General features: G+C 34.2%; 1 protein-coding gene across 1 annotated transcript in view; it reads left to right on the plus strand.

The window, feature by feature from the left end:
* The first annotated feature begins 1,172 nt into the window (after window positions 1-1,172).
* LOC123881202 (patched domain-containing protein 3) overlaps window positions 1,173-17,422 on the plus strand; it is a 34,991-nt gene continuing 18,741 nt past the window's right edge. Inside the window, exon 1 of the mRNA XM_045929875.1 lies at window positions 1,173-1,617. The gene's annotated coding sequence lies outside the window, so the exon portion shown is untranslated. The remainder of the gene's footprint in view (window positions 1,618-17,422) is intronic.

Here is a 17,422-nt window from a genome sequence, read left to right on the forward strand (position 1 = left end):
AATGAATTTGCCTAAATAATTAATTTAATATGGATCTATTTTAACCTAAATTATTATTTATTTCTTAATAATATGTAGGTAAGTAAATAACTATTTAGGCGGACACTGAATAAGATACGTCATATTCGTTTATTACCTAATTGAACTTGAAAATTTGGACAGCAGCAAAAAATGATAACCTTTCTAAAATCTATTGATTAATAATAATAATTGCAAGTGTCTGAGTATTTTTCGATCTAGTTTTTTGCATGTTAATTAATATGTTCACAAGAATATATTGTACGGTTAAAGTAAAAAGTATGATTGACATTGTGGGGGACTAAAAGGGCTGATGTAAGTAAAATGGAATGAGCCGCCTGCGCGCGGCAGAGTCGGGCAGTTGGTTGGCGCCTACCAACTCGGTTGGTCATGTACATAGTTTATAAGTAGATAAGCTCTGTTGTTGCTATGTAAATTAAATACATGATCTACGGTGAAGTCTGAGTTTAATTGAATCAGTAATAAGTGACCCAACAACATTATTTTTATCGCTAAAATCTAACATTATGTGTTTACTTTTTGTCCTCCCGGTAATGTCCGGAACATTTGAGTTTTTAAATTTATTACCTTCAATCAGGCAGACTTTTGAGGACACTTGGGGAACATTATTTAGAACTGTCAAACATGCAGGTTTCTTCACGATGTTCCTCAAGATGTTTGTGATATATTTTAATGTCTTCCAAAAGTTAGAGGTGCGTGCCCGGGAGAGCACACCCGACCCAAGGAACATACTCTTACTACTAGAGCCCCGACCTCCCGAATAGAAGGCCTAGTGTATCAATATTATGATAGGTAGGTACTATTCGATTACGATATTATAAACAGATATTTATTCACACTATACCCGTACCCTACCACCCACCTAGTTAGGAGGAAATCACAACGAGTGCATAAAGAGTGCATATCAGATTACTGATACACTCTCGATCACGCTCGCATTTTCGAGGGCCTTTTGTTAGCGAAATCATCTCCCTGCCCATTGCTAGTACCACCACGTGTATGAAACACATGTACGCATAATAATTACTGAAACATCTTCGAATGGAAACGCTCGCGATGCAGTTACGTCGACCGCGAAAATAGAAAATCTATTTCAATGTTAGCGCGCGTGCGTTTAATGCATCTTCAATTCTACTTTAATTGTAATGATGCATTCGGAACCGACACTCAGATAAACGGGACGTTTTCAAACCCCAGAACCGGTTTCACGGTCTTCGCCTACCTACATCACGTGAACAAGTCATGCCGTAAAGATAGGTTGAATTCCTGCTTGACAGTGGGACGAAAAAAGTTCATAGGCTCGAAAAGGATTAGGGTCTCGACGGGAAGCGACAAGTGGAGGTGGTCCTTATCAAAGGTTTCAACAGCGCGGTCAGAGTGGGGCAGGCCAACGTCGCTCACATTTCGTGCTCTACCGCAGCTGACGCCGCGCTGCGCCCGCGCAACTCTCCTACAAATTCAAAATATGTTTACCATCTCAGTGTTAAGGTGATAACTTTTTGTGCCAGTGCAATTTATGTGTGTGTAAAGGATTAGAAGGATACATTTCGTGAAGTGTTCCACATTCCATCTTTCAAGGTATTTTTCTCAATATATTTTTTTTTACTAACTAATGCGGCGACCTATTGCGACGTGCGGTTTCGTTTTGCGGGTGCCCAATTTCAACACGCTCGTACGTCCGGCGTAAATACTTTCACGGAGAATGGCGAACTACGTAAGATTACGGTGGAATTATTTACGATATTTTTATTAATTGTCACAAAATATTTGAAGCATTACGTCCACAAGATTGCTGCATCTTTGACTAAATCAATAAATACGTATGTTGCTATTAGTACTTAGTAAGTAGGTTATCATTTCAAATTTAACGATTTTCCACAATTGTAAATTTCGAGAAATAATAAATAATTTGAAAATTACAATTCATACATTATACCTACATTGTATTCATACACATCGTAATAATTATTATGTGCGAGTAATAAGTTAATAAATATATTTTAAGTATACAAAAAATAAACGATATTTAACCATGGACTTAAAATTTAACTTAAAAAATACAAGTTATGTTTCGGGTAAATTCTGAATGTAAGCACCTACCTATACCTACTTACGTAGTTATAAAAATATTTAAATGTTTACTTATAGAAACCAAATATATATTTCAATCTACATAATTATTCTTTCCTAATAACATAAATAATTAGTTCTCTGCATTTTCTACATAACGTAGCGCAAAATAGTTTACCTAATGTAAAGACTCATTTCACGGTTGAATTATTGTTTTATGTTTAGCACATTTTCCTAATAGGTAAGTACCTACCTACCACATCTGTCACCGTGAAACGGTTTTATATTTATCGTTCAGATATTAGGTATTCTACGATTTGCAATCGTTTTCATGTAAATAGCTTTAACGAATCGCAATCTTTCAACGATTTCATAGTCGACTTACTTACATTCCATTTAAAGTAGAACAAGATTAATAAAATATTAAATTACAGGCCTCAATACTTTGTAACTCTATGCATACCCTTACATGCTAAAGTATTATTCTGTTTAAAATATAAATAATTCACAGACACTTTCTCGGAGAAACGCGTAAGCGACGCGATTTGTCCGGCACTTTCGACCTTCTGGAGTTAGGTTTTCACTCGTATTGTGATTTCATTTTCAATTTGCGGTATCAAGGGCGTATGGGCCGCGTATTAGAGCGTTTACACGTTTCAGTGCGAAGGTAGTTGTTTACCTTTTAAGTAAACTTAGGAAAACCAAAGTATAAATACCTAGTATGCATTTAAACTATGTCTACATGACGGTACTACGTTATATCCCAGTGGTTATTAGTTACAGAGAAAGTGTGTAACGCTTTCCGTATACAATAGGTACAACCTCGATTGACGATTACTTGACGGCATAGACATTATAAATATTTAATATGCCTAACAATACCTACTAGGACCTACCTTATGTTTTTCTATTGATGAAAATATATTTTACGCTCAGCTAAGGCGATTGACTTGGGTAACCAATTAGGTAGGTTAGGTAAAAACCCCTATGTTATGATTCTATGTATCAAAACTCAGATACAAAACAACTTTTTAAAAGTAAGACAAACTACATAAATAAAACTGACTAAAACCATACAAAAGCGGATAGGTTCTCCGACCACATCGAGGGAATTTGACAGTAAAAAAATACATATTTTTTAAACTAGGTAGGTACGTAGGTCAAACCAAGTACCTAGGTATGTAGTCCAATCTGAACTCGAGACGTACCTATGGGGTTATAACTACTCATTGTACAAAAACGGATCTCGATACTTATTTTGCGCATACTATGCATTACTTACTGCAATAAGTTCGGAATAACCAAGTGCAAACCTGTTACAAATAGAATAAAGTTTTGCTCTACAATTATAACTTCGTTGTTTCAAGCTTGTTTCAAGTCTAACAGAGACGAACTCTTCGGTAGGTAGATAGGTAGGTACAGTAGAGTTTTAGATTTTTGATTAAATGAAACTTTTTGGTTGGAGCTTACTCTCAATATTCAAGAGATTTAGCCATATTAGATAAATGGGAAAGTGCGTCCTGTGAAAGCAATTAAAAAAAAAACGATTTTTCATGTTTTATTCACTGATAACCTATATACCTACTTACTATACCTTAGTAGGTACTCAAATGTTTACCTAATTGAATATACCTACCTATATAGTTATTGTTTAAATAAATATAAATTATTTAGCTCTTTGCAAGCTCAAAGATTTTATAAACACCTACATAATATGCATTATAGACATTTTTAATGCAGATAAATTATAATAATATAATTATTATCTGTATCGAAAATGCATGTCTGCAAAATGGTATGAGAGATGAAACGTATCAGTTCGTACGACCTCAAACAATGAACGAAAGCAGGTAGATGTTCGCGTTCAGTTGAGGATAGAGGACGGACAGTAAATTGACTCTTTGTTAATAACAATAGTCAACAGACGACTGTTTCATGACAGGTGTCACATTTCTTTGTGACGAAAGGAACTGGCGAATACCCAGGTCATATTATACGAGTTACAGGCAGGGTTGTCAACTTACACATAACAACAATCTGGTCTAGAATTTAAATAATGTATGTGTCTGTTTGGTTCCTACTATTGCGGCTAAATCCCTGAAATGATCCTGATGTAATTAATTGGCAGAGGTAACGTCTTGCATTCTACCTGGATTAAAAAGATGATTTAATTTAATTTAGAATGATGAAAAGGGTTGATTCTACAGGGAATCGTAATACATACTAAGGAAAAACAGAAATACCTACTTCAAAAATACTTTCTTTGTTTTTATTTGCAAAGTTGCTTGTGAAAAATAATTATACTTAATTAAATTATTGTTTTCGATTAACGCTTATGATAATTTTTGTAGTAAATTAAACTACAGAAAGTCATTTCAATTCCAAAGAAATTTTTCCCGCCCACTTGAAAACTGAAATCCTGATAACCCTAGTCAGATTTGATGTTAAATAAAAAATGGGTTCGTTTGCACGATCTCAAGCGTTATTTTTTCAACAGTAAGATTGAAAATTGTATATTGAATAGGTATTCTGTAGTACGCAACACAACGGGAAATATCTATTGATTAATAAATAACTGTTAGTGATGCAGTGGTATATCTTGCTTACTTTGTATGATATTTTCTCTCAAACTAACAAGAAACTAGTAATTGTAAGTAAATTTTGGTTTTAAATTACGAACAAGCCACGGCCCTTACGAATTTCTTATTTGTTTTTAATTTTTACACAAGAATTCATAGTTAAGATAGAAGCTTCTTCAGAGGACCATTCACACGATGTGTCATATTCAACCTTAACACATTGCTTAATGGGCTGAACTGAATGTACCCTAATGATGACCCGATCTTGACCATAAACTCCCTGTCAGCCCAGTAGTAAGTCTGTACGCTGATATTATATAAGAATATATTTTAATTCAAGTAAACTATTACAAATGCTTGTGAATCGTCAAAATTCTTTACCACTGGTTCAGAATGTATCGTAGGTAAGTGCATTTCTAATTTGATATGACATCTGCACGATCAGTGATGCAAAAAATTCATAGACAGTACTATAAACACACTCAAAACATGTTAAACGAAGCCCTTGGATCGTTTGTACCTGCTCGGGTAGCAAAAAAGGTTTTAAGGGTTTCAACTTTCATCCCTTGGACGTGCTTGGACGCAAGAGGAACCGTGGCTAATGCCATTTTATAATAAAACTAGCTGACTCGACCCAGCTTCGCTCGAGTGGAATTTTTTGAAAATGGCTAGTGGTGGAATTTCCGAAAGTCCTGAAACACGTAGTTACATCGTAATTTTTGCCCGAAAGCCCATATAAAATTTTTCATAGATGAAACTTGAAAAATTATGGGCTTTCGTACTTTCATACCCTATCTAACCCCGTCGAGGTTGGGATTTTTAAAACCCAACCAAAGCTACCATGATCCAAACTTCATAGTCGCTGATCGTTCTTCCCTGTGTTGGGGACATGAGATTTTTATACTTGTATGTATGTATGTAATATGTATGTATTATTTATAGTAAACATCAATTATTTGTTGATATAGTAGATAAAAACATCAACAAATTAGATATTGCGAGGCGTTAGGATCGCGGTGGACGTTAGATAATCATAACGTTACATAAATCGCATACGACCCGAGATTTAATGCGTGTCGTAATATAAGACACTATGTTTATAGTATAAATGCTATTGGCAAATCTCTTCCTATTGAGAGCACAACTTTATGGGGAGAAGCTTTATAATGAAACTTTGCGTACCTACCTAACCTAACATAATAAACACTAGCTTATGCTTCTCCTATTAGATTATAATTTTCTCATATACATAAATGTCTACTAATGACCTGGGCAAACACCCTTCAAGAAACTTAAAATATGCTCTTTGAATTTTCTTGAAGTCTTTGTTTACTAGACCATGATAGGTTGGTTAGGTTGATAGGATTGTTGTGATCTTATCACAAAAACTTTAAACAATGTTTAAGCTGACGTTAAACTCGTGAGTTGTTTGGAATAAACGAGTTCAATTTATAAACAGGAAATGCAACTATTACTCTACTAAAGCGGGAGTCAGACTTTACTGCTCGTTTGTTTTACCACGGCTATGGGTAGGTACTGTCAAAAACTGCTTTTTATTAGAAACCGTTTGAAAAAAACTAACCCTGACTTTAGTACCTATTGGTAAAACATGCCGTTCTAATTTTTAAAACACTTCTTACACACCTAAACTGCTTACAATAAATTATACAGACATGAATGTAATTATTGTACATTTATATCGTTGATTGTTATTCAATTGCAAACCATACCATATTAACTCAATTAATAAAAGACCAAGGATTATATCAAGTACACCAGCTAAGTACTTCGTACAACTATTACCCACTTACTCAATTACAGTGACGTTATTTTATGTGAAAACCTCATTGTATCTTACCCCATATACAGACGTGGTACCTACGTTTAACGCGTTAGCATGCGGTTCACGTATTTTTGTATAATTGTGACGATCGGCTATACATCATTAAGTTAAGACACACATTGACTCGATGGATTTATTTCGAAAAGCACTGACTGCAAGGTCACCTTAGTTGGAGAGTGATTGGCGTGTGAATTAGCTCAATTTTTTATGATCAGGGTTCGATTGGAAGGCTAAATTTAAACAGCACGTACAGTCGTATAGTGAATTATATATTTCCAACTGCTATATTTTTTTATTTGTATCGACACATTTTTGCTTTGCTAAGATTGAAACTTTAATTATAATTTTATAAGGGTTACGTACCTCAAAAGGAAAAACGGAATCCTTATAGGATCACTTTGTTGTCTGTCTGTCTATCTGTCGTGTCTGTCAAGAAAACCTATAGAGTACCTACTTCCCGTTGACCTAGACTCATGAAATTTGGCAGGTAAGTAGGTCTTATAGCACAAGTAAAGGAAAAAATCCGAAAACCGTGAATTTGTGGTTATATCACACAAAAATAAATTAAAATGTGTTCACAAAAATTTAATTCACCAAATCACGTATTTATAGATGGCGCAAACCGTTAGGGTTCTACATAAAGGTGTTAGGTATTATCTATCTTGTACGATGGTACTCAAGCCTTCGTAAACGAGTCTGACTCGCACTTTTTTGCATTTTACGGATTACAAGGAGAAGATCTTGTAAAGTAGGTAGATAACTAGATACAACTGGAATAAACTATTTTGAGTTTGAGTTCGAGATGAAAAAGAAAATATATTTTAGTCCATATCTAATTAGCATACCTACCTAGTTTCTTGTGCTGAAATATTTAACTCTATTAAAAGTGCCTAAACCTGTAAGTATTCTCTTACGGAAGCCAACCAACCAGGAAGTTATTATAAAACCGATATTATGCTTTTGACGGAGGTAGGTGTACGAACTTTGAAGGATAACGCCTTTCAGTGTTTGGCGTGGTGAAAAAAAAAAAACAATGGAAAAACTCTACTTGCTATAAAAACTTCCAGGTCCGTGTTTCAGATGCAAATAAGCTATTTTCCAGACAATATACAAATGTTGGAGGACGCAATACAGTGTATCGTGACTATTAAGTATAGGTACGAATGGAGGATTTTTGGCTGTCGAATAGCATAATGCGCTCTTTCAAAGTTTCTATTCTTCTATTATTTTAAATTTAAGGGATTAAATGATAATAAGTATTATGTAAGACACATAATATTTAGAAATATATTTGATGTTCATCCACTTCATAATATTATTATGAAATAGTGATAGACGTAGGCGTGCATTTTGGAGGCGTAGGTTTCGCACCTCAAAGAGTCCTTAGAATAAAAATTCTGGACGCGTTCTCGTGCGTTCTCCAAGTAAATAAATCCGCACATTCATGCACGTTCCTACCTTTAAATGAAAAAAAATACAATTAGATATATAGAAATACAAAATATCTCTGACTCTTATTTACATGACAGAATATAACAATCAATGGCGACTAATTATACGGTCGCTTGAGCCGAGAGATCTGCAGCGCGATTTCTCTACCGCCAACAATAATAGCTATAACGAATTTATTACATTATATACAAAACAGCCTCTATGTATGTTGGAATAAGTGACAGAGGCATCGATATGTCGCTGTTTGGGCGGTACATAATATTTGATCTTATTTAGATAACGTACATGATTTCTAAAAATATTATGTTGAACCCACGATATTGCTTTGTATAGGTACCTATACCTATCTACCTGCCACGCCGTTAAAAAACCTACATTGATTTACCACGTTTTCAAATTTTTTTATTTATATTTAGAAATTTTTTAGTTAGTTTAGTTAATGGACAAAGAGCCCGGGAGGGCTAGACCTTCGTTATTTTATAAAAGCTAAAAGTTTCTCTGCGCAATATAAAGTCTAACTTTTTTATATTTTCTTTAGAATAGTATTAGAAATCACGTCATGCATTACCAGGCACTTAGTATCAGAGCAACCCTGTAAATGTCTGAATGCCAGACACCCGGCAGTTTAATAAAAGTTGAAGGGTGTCTGGCAGGGGTTACCACGATACTAGTTGTCTGGCAATGCAGGACGTGATTTTTAATACTCTTCCGAAGAAAATTTAGACTTTATTATACTTTGAGGAAAGATTTTATACGTCTTTGTTAGGTACCTGTTATCTCCCAAAGTCATCATGACCCAAACTTCATAGTCGCTGATCGTCCATTCCAGTGTTGGGGACAAGGCACGAAGATACTCCCAGATGTTATAAAATAACGAAGATGGCCACATCTTCGTTATTTTATAATATCTGGGAGTTTTCCCTCCCGGGCTCTTTCTCTATACTCTACTTACCTAGGTACTCGTCACTTGAAAAGTTACACATACACTAGGCCATGAGGAAGGCACTCGATTACTCTTTCGAGTTTCAAGCAGTTGATTAATAATAATTAATTAATATCATAATAATAGTTTACTAAAGCATGATTCAAACATTTTTACACTTTTTATAATAAAGGCCAAATAAGTGAACGGAGTAGGTATAGCACAGTGCTAAACCAGTGAGCTAAACTTCCGCTACGATTATTAAAAAAAAACTAATTTGGAGCCGCCAGCGTGAAAGTGGTCTAACCTCAAAAGACGTCATTATAAAGACACTTTATTCAAACGGATACACATCTTCCTATGCGGTAAAGCGGCAGATATAGAGAATGATTTTAAAAACGTGTTAAAAAAGAACAATTTGCGCAATTTATAATTAAAAACCATGTTATCTAGGAAATTTTGAAAAATAGTTCTTATAGTAGCTTCTCAATATATTTACAACAATATAATTCTTGTAAGACAAAACATTCTTAAGTGACAAATAACGGCGATCTACACGAAACTAGAAATCGTATAACTTCGTGAATCGTGACTCCTACACTCCGACTAAAGAAATATCGAAAGTCATTTTATGGGAATGATGGGAATGAGTGTTATCTTATTAATAAAATTTAGCAATCAATTTGCATTTGCATTTTATAAAATCTATTCTATTACAAGTATGTTCCTGAAAAAATTGAAGATTATGTAAGTGTTACTTGATAAAAAAGCGTGGAATATATAATATAGCCTTTGTATATTAATATTGTAAATTTTTTTTGAAGAGCAAACGCTGAGTATCTTGATGGTTTTTCTCGATAGTAAAGGGATTACAAATAGTAGATTTCTTGACATAGATAAATTCATTAGACAAATCAAAAGCATTTGAAAAAGTTTATTCTTTGCATATCGAGTAAGTTTCAGTACCCAAGAAACGGATTTTTTAATTCGTTAACCCAACAATTTAAGGGAATTCATTTATGGTACTTTCCAATCTTTTTTAAGAATAGTTATTTTGCTATCGCATTTTATTCTCTCGTCATTGCTTCCTAATTCATTGTAACAATGCCTATAAAGTTAATTATACTTGATCGCTTTTATTGCGAAATGGTTCAGTAAAAATAAAGTACCTATCAGAGCAACCGTTAAACCGTAAAAATTATACAAATGGACCGAGGCAATTATAATGGCTCCAGTGAATTTAATATATTTAAAACCTTGACAAATAAAACGTGAAACTACTTTGAATGTAAGAACAACGATGACCTTTGGTTTTAATAACTATCTATGTTAAAAGTAGGTTGGTATATTTATTTTATTCAGTTCAAAATTCAAATTGTGTGTTTCGCACTTAGGTACTTTTTTTGGCGAGCTAACTTAAAACTAATAGCGGACGTGGAGTTCACGAATTTTGAAAGAGCCTCTATTTATTAGTTCCTAAGAAATAATTTTATTTTCACCTCACTAGCTCAAGAAGGCTGCCTTTGCTGTCTAAAACCAGTGAGCAAAAATCGTTTTTGCGAAATCTTCTACGCCTATTTTCATACGCCAACATTTTATTTCATAAAAACTTTTTAAATTCTCTTTTTTATTAACCCCCGACCCAAAAAGAGGGGTGTTATAAGTTTGACGTGTGTATCTGTGTATCTGTCTGTGACATCGTAGCTCCTAAACTAATGGATTGATTTTAATTTTAATTAAGTTTTTTTTGTTTGAAAGGTGGCTTGATCGAGAGTGTTCTTAGCTATACCTAATCCAAGAAAATCGGTTCAGCCGTTTGAAAGTTATCAGCTCTTTTCTAGTTACTGTAATCTTCACTTGTCGGAGGCGTTATAAATTTTTTATTTAAACTTGTTATTTAAACTATTGACTTTCAATAATTAATATCTGATTTTACATCTTCTATTTTTTCGCTATGAGGTGAAAAGTTGTATGTATCACACGACAGCAAAGTTTTTGTTTCTTGTGCCTTTAAATCCCTCGCTACACTTAGGATTTTAATAGAATTCTTCGCGAGTGCCTAATTTGAACCCCGAGCGGGGTTCAAAATAGGCACTCGCGAAGAAAATTGAACTTTGTTGAACAAATAACTATTTAAAATAGTCATCATCCCAATTATGTGTATTAAGTAATTTGCATTGACACCATATCCTATTAAGCCATTACCAAATTAACGTGGACTGCAACGAGATGTGTTTAACTAAATACTATCAAGTTATCAAGTAGGTAATTAGTTACATCACAGTCTTGCAGAATGGGTATACCAACTACCTTGCGACACTGGTGTGGTCATTACCCTTACGTTGTGTTCGAGCAGGAAAATGTTACGCGCTAAATGCATAAAGGTATCTATCTACCTACTTTAATATTTAAAAAAAAATATTTGTTTCAAGTTGGCGTCTAGAATGCGCCATATTTTTTTCTCGTCACTTGCATAACTTTAATAGCACTCTATTGGTGCAAGAATCATTAAAAGCGGTCCATCTCTTATCCTTATAAACAGGAACGTACTAACCTAGTGTACATTTTATAGACTGATATTAATTAATAAATATTGAATAATAAATATTTAATGAATATTTAAAATACAATTTAATAATAATATTTGGTTTTTCTCCCTACTTAACATAAAGTACTTATTAGGTACACCTGCCTACTGTCGTTGTTTTCTTTATTTATTGAGTTTTGGATTTATGCTCTTAGTTTCTGGAGCATAAAGTTTAAAATGAAATAAATAAGGGACAAGACGCGTAATTTGGTTAACTTTTAACGCGTTTTCTTGACAACTGTCGCGTTTTGCAGCAATTGTTCAAGTGTATGTAACTCCTACTGTAATTGGATGTTTGCGAAGGAAGGGACGCAACCGCTCGGAATCGTCATAACCAACGGAAATGTGATTGTGTTGTAATATTTAAGTTGTATGGCAGTAATTTAGTCGACGCAATGTGGGTGTCATCATCATCGCTCTATCGCCGGGCCACTACTGAGAACAAGTCTTTTCGCAGATCGTTTAGCGTCCACCACGTAAGCCATTGGCAGCCTTCACACACCATTAAAACAGCATGTCGTACAGCAATCAGGGTGAGGACGCACAGTGCACAGCCGCAAAGCCCTCGCGCTAACCCGGTGCGGGATAGCGCGGGTGACGTGCGGGTGTGCGGGGCGTCCTCCCACCTCATACTACGACTGCCATCTTGATCTGTCGCGTACTATAATTTCCTCGTGATATTTTCCTTCACCGTTAAAGCAAGTGATATGTACCTAATTGCTTTTAAACTGCACTTATGTGCAGTTTAAAAGCAACTAATGAACCGATTTTAATTTAGTTTTTTTGTTTGAAATGTGGATTGATCGAGAGTGTTCTTAGCTATACCTAATCCAAGAAAATCGGTTCAGCCGTTTGAAAGTTATCAGCTCTTTTCTAGTTACTGTAACCTTCACTTGTCTGGGGTGTTATAAATTTTTAATTTACACTTGTTGAATGAGGGAACCTAATGATTTTGTTATTAAATGATACTAAAATACCAGCTGCATCAGTCAATTAATTTTTCTCAAGACGGCTGCAGTTAGCCAAACCATGATCTCAAGAAATGATTCAGATTCTGAAAACAAATTATTTCAAGGTGAATCAAAGAGAATAAGCACTTGCGTCCTACTTTCGTCAATCATTCGTCATTATGGACACATTATTCAATTGTAACATTCTATTACGGCGATGTAATCACCTCAAGTAGGTAGGTTATGTTTTTTTTTTTCAATTACTTAATACTTGCCCACGCTAATCAAAAACTGCACGAAAGAACTTTAAGATTTTATCGTGTTTGCCAGCTTCCTGTAAATTGCTTAATTGAAATAAAATCTAAAACGGTTTCAATAAAAACTTCGTACTTATATAAATATTCATGATGGGCGTGTGGCCTAGTTGTGACAACGCATATCAATCGATTGCGATTGTTGAGCAACATTGATCCAAGTCGGTAATTGGGTGGGAAATCTGTATTTTTCTATCACTAAACCAGGTTTTTTCTTTATTTAAGATTCGAATTTCGAACATTATGAGCGATGCTGTTAAGTTATAAACGTCAATTTTTTTCATCTTGGTCCCCAACAAAGCTAAAATATTGATATCAGGTGAATTCTTCAGGAAAGTCTAGAAGTAGGACTTAATTGTGACAAAATACACACCAGTTCAATAATTATGCAGATAAGAGTGTTTAGTTTTTCATTGTCTAAAATGAACAATATTTTTTCATGCATGTAGGACGTAGGTACATTCTGTCAGTCATCCCATACTCGTGTTTTCAATTTCAAACCATGAAACTGTAATCTGGAAACCATGTATACGAAATCTGGAACTTTTTGTTATTAGGATCAATCACTGTCATGTTACTTTAGCGCGCTCCCCAGCGACTTCCATATTAATTTAAATATTAACCAATCAAACACAATGAAATTTTGTAGGCACGTCTTCGAAAAATGCATCTGTATCTGTAGTTTTACAGATTCCAGAAAAATTTGTAGTTTTAATTCCACAAGCTCGAAGATTTACATACAAATCATGCACAAATATTTGCTTCTAGAACGTGCCTATAAAATCATTGACTTTTATTAATTAATGTTCAAATGAGAACAAAACTACCTTTGTAAGGAAGTTCTGGGGAGTGCGAGAGTTAACCTACTTCTCTTAATATTTATGTCAAATAAACACTCTGCTTCTGTCGAAGACGAAATCAATGCAATCGTCAGGTGCATGCCTGATTACGTCGGGCAGTGAAAGTTGTTCTTGACCTACGAGTACGATCGGCGCGGTTGGCCCGAGACGACATTGTTTGCTTGTTATTTCATTTGTTTGCCTGTCTACTGTTATGATAGCTTTTAAGAGAACCATACGGGCTGCAACATAGATGGGCTTTAAAGAATACTATAGTAGGTATGATCTTTTTTCAGCTACCTTCTTACATTTTATCGACATAATAGGTATGGTTTTTTGAAAATCCCGCGGGAACTCTTTGATTTTTCGGGATTAAAGTAGCATGATTGTCTCCGTGATGTAAGCTTAAAATCTATTAAGCAGATGGGCTGTAAAAAGGTTTAAACAGACAGACACACTTTCGCCTTTAAGTATGGAAATATGTAATATTATTATGGATCAGACAATTAGAAATAGTGACTCTCAAAATAATTAAAACCAAAAAGACAACTCATAATAATAAGCCAGACATTATCTAAGTAGTATTTACTTTTAAGACTTGGCAAAGAAGGATTTAAATATAGGTATAGATAGTAGATACTCTACTGTAGCTCTACTGAGACACGACTGAGAGCCTGCATATAAGCTAATTACACAAATAATTAATAATTATTTATTAATATGCCATTAATGATTGTTAACCGCAAAATAGGACGCTGATTGTTGTAGGTAGATACCGCATCTGCAAAGCAACATCTTAAAAAATACCTATTTAAAATCAATCGCACTGTAACCTTCTACACTTAGCAATAGAGCCACATGCGTTAGAATTCAGGAAGTCCGAAGTCCCACATAAGGAAAGCCCTGTGCAACCTCGATGTAACCTCCGGGGTTTGCCTTAACCCTACGCCTTGATTAGACCTCGAGAGTCTTGTCACATCTCTATTCTTTGGCATAAAACAATTTTCCTTGCATTAGTTTTGGTACACATACAAGAAAGATACTCTTCTATACTAAGAGCATAAATACGTGGTGTGTCTGTCTATTAGGTACCTTTACGGTTCAACGGCAGAACCAATCTTAACATGTGGCATAGAGTTGGCTTGAATGCTTGAGACGGACATAAATTGTTTTCAGGTAGGTAGGTACTTACATAAATTGATATAATATGCAGAATTGTTATCATACAAGTAATAATATCTTATTCAAATAAATTATCTCTAATATAAAAAGTATGACTGAGGTACCTACTTTAAAATACTTGTAAAAAGGGCACATAAAAAGGTTTTACTTTAGACCTTGCTATATATAAATTATTCTGGTATTTTCACAAGGATAAAGATTTTTCAATTCAAGTCAGGTGCGGCCTTAACTTTTGACTTGCAGTAAATCGTTTCGGATTTGGGTGAAACAAGCCACCGAAATATTCATGGCGAAAGAACTATGTAGATTTATAATAATATTAAAACAATATTCACTATTCAGTAAACTCTTGTAACATTGAAGACATCACCTACAGCTAAGCCAATATAGACGCAAAACCCCCAAATCAGTATTTTTTAATCAATGACTAATCTAGGACAACGTTCAGAAACAGAAAAAACCAATTTATAATGCTTTTCTGCGTTTGTTTTACTTCAAAATTATTGAATGATTTAAAACGGTTGTATTTCATTGTATTCATTGTTACTTTAATTGACTTTTAACCATAGATTTAGAATACAAAGCTTTTAACCCCTGCCAGTGACTGTTTATTAGAAGTTCCCTAACTGTCGTGAACTGTGCTTTTATCGTCATTTTTCGCCCAATTTTCCGTATTGAAGGTTCAACCGAGTTCATTCAGGTGTGATTCGAACTGTTACCATTACCACAAAGGTTAAGACCATTCTATAACGCTTCAATCAATTTCGTCTGCAACGGCGACGCGTCTAGCAAATAAAGCAGTTAGCTACCTACCCACTTACCGATTAGGACATGGCATGGTTCGGTTTCGTGCAGATCGGTTTTCCAACATTGCGTTAGCAATTAAACATTAAAATTTATTATGGAATTATTATGTGGCCTTGTTACCTCTATTTCACTACTTATCTAACTTGTTTGATAATATTTTGTACTAGATGATGCCCGTGATATCGTCCGCGTGGATTTAGGTTTTTTTAAATATATGGAAAGTGGAAACTGTGATTTTCCGGAATGAAAAATAACTCATATTCGTCTTCGGGATGGGATGCAAACTATCTCTGTACCAAATAGATGACGCTCGCAACTGCATTTACGTTGATTTATGTTTTATCTAAATCCTTTAATCGAAAAATCTCTCTATCAAACGTCAAAATCGGTTCAACAGATGGGCCGTCAAAAGGTAACAGACGGACAGATACACAAACTGCATTGGAAAGAGAGAGAGAGAGTTGTAGAGATTAGAGTTATAAATGCGCAAATCTTATAATATTAATATCGAAATAAATATACCGATTATTTATGGAGAGTTTATTACGAGGGTACTTCAGTGTGGCAATTGCTATCACCTCTTATTATTGGTGCAACTCTTTCGCTATTGGATGAAATGCATTGGCACAGCAAGAATTTGGCAAATGATTCTAAATGATTCTATTATTTAGAATAATTAATGTACCTATTTACTTTTATTAGAGAGACGTTTAAATGGTAGAAACATACCTAACGCATATTATGGCCTTGTTACTACTGTATACTGTGTTGTAAGAAGTGAGTAGGATAAGTAACAGTTAAAAATATACATACTTACGTATATAAAAGTGAATAACTATCAGACATATTCAATCGAAAAACCTTAAACATGACCTTGTTGCTTGAAAATCATAAATAACATGACAAATGGTTATAATATCAGCTATATGAGTTATTAATAATTATAATATATTGGTTAGTTCTAAAGGTTACGGAAATAAATAATTCGTATCCAAATTTTATCTCAAGAGCCTTGGTTAAACAAAACCGTTATATTAAAAAGTTCTTATATCTACTTATTAAATTGTATTAAAACCATTTTAATACTCTAACATAATAATATAGTTTTATTGCAACTCACTGACAGAACGAGTGTAACTAAGTAAATATAATTTGGAAACATAATCTTATTTCTGCCGCAACATCTTGACATAGAAAAAAATGTAAGAAAAATCCTTTTAACAGTCAAAGCCTTAGATTTAATATTAACAGGGCTCTCTCCGTCACTCGTTTCATACAATCGTAGTTCCAATTTCATTTGAATATTAAGCAACCAAAGTCCATGAAATTTCGCAGACATATTCTAGAAACGAATATCTGTGTCTGTGGTGTTTTAGATTTTTCTAAAAATATGTAGTTTTAAAATTACAGGGGCTCAAAGATTTGTATGTAAATTTTTAAGACCGCTAACTTTGAAACCGAATATTTTAACAGAAATCTGGAAAACCACAGACATAGATATTAGTTTCTAGAATATGTCTGCAAAATTTCATGGACTTTGGTTGCTTAATATTCAAATGAAATTGGAACTACGTTTGTATGAAACGAGTGACGGAGAGAGCCCTCTTAAACCTCGTCAATAATGGCAATTTTGATAACACATAGGTGTTACAGTGTCTCGTAAGTACCTACTCACACTGAAAATTTCAAGAATTTTTGTTTGATCAGGGTTTATTGAGATATCTCATTTTGTATCATCTATGGGAAAGCATACACCCAAAACACAGAGACATACGGTGTATATAAGAATTTTTCAAAAAAAAAATATCTTGTACTTTCCTACACATTCTAAAATCCAT

This window comes from Maniola jurtina, chromosome 3 (assembly GCF_905333055.1).
Source record: "Maniola jurtina chromosome 3, ilManJurt1.1, whole genome shotgun sequence".
Classification (NCBI taxonomy): Eukaryota; Metazoa; Arthropoda; class Insecta; order Lepidoptera; family Nymphalidae; genus Maniola; species Maniola jurtina.